The 3,506-nt window shown below is 41.3% G+C and overlaps 1 protein-coding gene across 3 annotated transcripts in view; it reads right to left on the minus strand.

The window, feature by feature from the left end:
• The window catches only part of bsk146 (brain specific kinase 146), an 11,991-nt gene extending 8,834 nt beyond the window's left edge, over positions 1–3,157 (minus strand). For all 3 annotated transcript variants that reach the window (XM_034130744.1, XM_034130743.1, XM_034130742.1), the window contains exon 1: positions 2,764–3,157. The gene's annotated coding sequence lies outside the window, so the exon portion shown is untranslated. The remainder of the gene's footprint in view (positions 1–2,763) is intronic.
• Positions 3,158–3,506: the final 349 nt, after the last annotated feature.

Raw genomic sequence — 3,506 nt, forward strand, 5'->3', positions numbered from 1 at the left:
TAACATGATGACAATAGCACATATTGGCTTTAAAGGGGCATTTACTGATTTGTATGTGTATCCTGTTGTGGTGGGATACCACTCCTTATGATTTCATGATGTTGTCTTAAGTTTTATCACATCTTAGACATGGAAACTACACCTTAAAGGTGGGGTAGGTAAGTTTGAGAAACCGGCTCGAGATACACTTTTTGTTATATTCCATGGAATGCTCTTAACATCCCGATAGCAATGAATATCTGAAGTGCTTTGACAACAAATCCATACAAAAAATGTCATCTGTGGAAGCCGTAGTACTGTAAAAAGCACGACCAATCATTTTAGCCGGCCCGGCTAAAATAACTGGATGGACTGTCTGCCTGTCAGCCTTCCATCTGTGCACAAACTTATCTCGTGCCCTCATTGGTCATGTGCGCGTTCGTGTGTGTTCGAGGAGGGGCTCTGTAAGGAAGTGGCAGATTTTTTCCGGCTGTGTATTTTTAAATTCTAGCGCACTCGAGCTGGTTTCTCCAAAATGACCTACCCCACCTTTAAGTCTCAATAAAGGAAATAAAAGATAGTTTGTTTTAAGCTTAATCTATAAGAGGGACTAATAACACATGCAATACTAACCCATTCTACAAATTTAACCTATACTAGAGTATTCTCGTTTCTTTTAAACAATAAGTACATGCAACTAAGTCTGAAAACACTCTGTTATGAGCCTCCTAGTTGTGATTCTATGTTTTAGTTCTTAATGATGAAATCATTTATCCAATACGGAAAGAACTACAAAGAATGATAAAGACTATCTCTTGCAGTTAAATGTAAATTGAAAACGAATTAATACATATAGAATCAATAGCTACCGTTTGTATTTCCTTAAAATTTAAAATGCTACAAAACTAGCTAATTTTACTACAGGGTCAGCACTGTGGTCTAAACTGTGGCCAAATGATTACAAATATTTCAAAAATGTGTGGGTGAATAAAGATAACTACTGTTACAACATATATCCAGTAAAACACGATGTATCCACATCCCTTTAATATAATATTCATATCTAGAGTAACAACTGAAAAACGTAAAGGAATAGTTCAACATTCTGTAAAAACAAACGTATATTGACGAGAGTTAGCTAAGAGGGTTTATACCACTCACATGTCTGTAGAAGAAAATATGCTAGCGGTACCAGCTAGTTAGCTTAGCTGAGCAGAAAGACTGGACGCAGCGAGAAAAAGTTCAACTCATATCATCCTATAATTTCTATATAAATATATGTGGATTGTAGATGGATACAATTAACAAGATGTTAGTTGGTAAGATTAAAAGGTGATTTTGGTGAAATGTTTTAGCAACACAGCCAGGCTAGCCGTTGCCCCCTGCTTTCAGTCATGTGTTAAGCTAAGCTAATTGCTAAGAATGAAATAGTATGTCCAAAATATGCAAAAAAAGACATAGGATTGTATGATGCCATTTTCCGAAAAAACAACATAGTAAAGTATGATGGAAATTTCCATAAAAAACTAAATAATATATGGAAAGAAAATACATAGTATAGTATGTGGCTCAGTGGTTTAGTGCGCTGATCTTCAGAGCACTGGTTCAATCCCCACTGCAGTCAGCATGTTGCTGTGTCCTTGGGCAAGACACTTCACCCCAAATTGCTCCTGTGGGGACTGACCACAGTAGGCTACTAAGTAAGTTGCTTTGGGTAAAAGCGCCTAACAAGTGACATGTAATGTTATGTATAGTAGGCCCTATGTCGAAAATATCAGAATAAAGGACATAGTATAGTATGTCGAAAATATGCATCACAGTCATCATAGTTTCTTGACGAGCATCATCAGGACATCTCTCTTTGTCCAACCAGCTGAAGTTACCTCCCTGCCAACCGATGTGACCTACATTGTGATCTGTGACTCATCATGCTGGAGTGTGTGTCTTCTTTTTTTTTAATGTTCCAGCAAGAAGCTTAAACCCACTTTGATGAGCTGTGTCTCAGGCTTAACACACACACAACCAGACATCCTCCCTCAGTGGCTCAGAACAGATGAAGCAATGGAAGATAACTCTAAACGAAGAAACAATTAGAAGTTGGTTCACTACAACAATAATCTAGAATTGTATCAGTAGTATGTTTTCTTTGTGACATTAATGCAACACATGCGGACACTTTGTCACAGCCGTAAGGAAGGTGCAAAAATCCCTGAACCCAGCATGTGGACCAACGTAAACATTATGGTCTGTTAATATTCTCCCACCATCCTCAGCTTCAGAAGTCTGTCGGGCTACGTCATGTTGGTCCCACCTGCAGTGTGTCCCTTAGACTGCACTGACTCTGAGGAAACCACTGTTTCTGAGTGACAGGCGCACACACACACACACACACACACACACACACACACACACACACACACACACACACACACACACACACACACACACACACACACACACCACACACACACAGCTGCTGCTGCAGATATACAGGATGCATGGAGGGGTGGGGGTGCAAGAGGTTGCATTGTGATCAATAGCATGAATTCCGCTTCACAGATTTTACATCTAAAATGCAGTATTTTGTTGTTTCCTGGAGATAAATGGCACACAAACACACACGCGCGCGCATTCTACAGCATTGTTTTCAGTGCATGGTGCTGCACAGAATAGGCCTGTCATGCTCGGAAAATAAGAAATCAGTGTAATACATCCCTTAATTATAGGGAGTCAGAGGATGAGGGTGCAGGTGAGGATAGATGGAGCATTTATTCCGCAGCTCACCCTTCAGTTGTCTCCCATATGGAGGCTGTGGAGTCCGCCCTATCAGTGCAGGCTGCTGGGGAGCACACTTGGGGGTCTGAGCCGGGAGAAAGTCCTGGTCCTGGGCTCCGGGTCCGGTGAGAAGCCTCTGTGAGACGCCGAGCATCCTGCACACTGCTCCGGCTATGCGTCCTATTGTCTCCGCATCGCTCTGTCCTCTAGGAGGGGAGGAGAGGTGAGGGGAGGCGCGGAGGAGAGGAGTGCCTCTGCCAGGAGTGAGGCGAGCAGGGGGTGGGGGGAGATCAGCCCTCCCCCTCTCCGTTCTGGCCAATCGCCGCGCTGCTCCGCCGGGAGCCGCCGCTGCTCGCTGTCTCCGTACAGACTATGCTGCGTTCAGGGCCAGTCGGAAATATAATACAAATGCAGATAAATGGAGAGTTAGGGTGCACTTTAAAATATAACATAGCAGATTTGTTCTATCCTGTTCAATCTGTGTTAAAACATCATGTTGGCTCACACCATTTCTGTCAAGCAACATATGCTATTTTTGTGTTTTATATGTTATAATCATTATTAATGTTTCATTCATTTAATGTCCATGTGTTGGGATTCTTGTTAACACTTTTTACTTTATAATTATATATACGTATATATTTAAAACAATACACAGAACACAGAAGATGGTGAATACCTAAATGTATGTATTTACAAAATCACAATTACCTCCAACTTTTGCACTGCTTTTTTCATTATTCATATATTCC

This window comes from Trematomus bernacchii, unplaced genomic scaffold (assembly GCF_902827165.1).
Source record: "Trematomus bernacchii unplaced genomic scaffold, fTreBer1.1, whole genome shotgun sequence".
In the NCBI taxonomy this organism is placed as follows: domain Eukaryota; kingdom Metazoa; phylum Chordata; class Actinopteri; order Perciformes; family Nototheniidae; genus Trematomus; species Trematomus bernacchii.